General features: G+C 36.0%; 1 pseudogene across 1 annotated transcript in view; it reads right to left on the reverse strand.

Moving 5' to 3' along the window:
• Positions 1-323: 323 nt before the first annotated feature.
• LOC105537896 overlaps positions 324-663 on the reverse strand; it is a 48,476-nt pseudogene continuing 48,136 nt past the window's right edge. Inside the window, exon 5 of the transcript XR_001005792.1 lies at positions 324-660. The product of XR_001005792.1 is annotated as an interferon alpha-6-like (transcript). The remainder of the gene's footprint in view (positions 661-663) is intronic.

The following is a 663-nucleotide window of genomic DNA, read 5'->3' on the forward strand; positions in this document are numbered from 1 at the left end:
TTTAGAGAAAGGTCATTTTTACTTACATCTCTCATATAATAATGATGAGTAAATAAATTTTACCCTTTATTCTCTAATCAGGTTGCACAGTCAGGATAAGAATTTCATGTTAAAGGATGAACACATACAAGAAGTTCCTATAGTAAAAGTTTAATGAACAACATAAAATAATGAATTGAGTAGATACAAGGAAAATGTTTTATTACACTAGCCACAGTGTAAACGTGCACCTGACGTTATACGAACAAAAATAATTTAAATCTTATAAATAGTTAAATAAATATTTAAATAGATAAATCAATTTATCAGCATGATCATAGTTATAGCAGGAGTGAGAGTCTTTGAAATGGCAGAATTCATGAAAGCATGAGCTGGTGTATGAGTCAATAAGAATTGTTTTCATGTTGGACCAGGTGTTATTCCTTCCTCCTTAATCTTTCCTGCAAGTTTGTTGATAGAGAGAAGGATCTCATGATTTCTGCTCTGACAACCTCCCAGGCACAAGGGCTGTATTTCTTCTCTGTCAGATAGAGAGTGATTCTTCGGAAGTATTTCTTCACAGCCAAGGTGGAGTCCGCATTCATCAGGGGAGTTTCTCCCACCCTCTCCTGCTGCATCACACAGGCTTCCAAGTCATTCAGCTGCTGGTAGAGTTCAGTGCAG

This window comes from Mandrillus leucophaeus, unplaced genomic scaffold (assembly GCF_000951045.1).
Source record: "Mandrillus leucophaeus isolate KB7577 unplaced genomic scaffold, Mleu.le_1.0 Scaffold1802, whole genome shotgun sequence".
NCBI classification, from domain to species: domain Eukaryota; kingdom Metazoa; phylum Chordata; class Mammalia; order Primates; family Cercopithecidae; genus Mandrillus; species Mandrillus leucophaeus.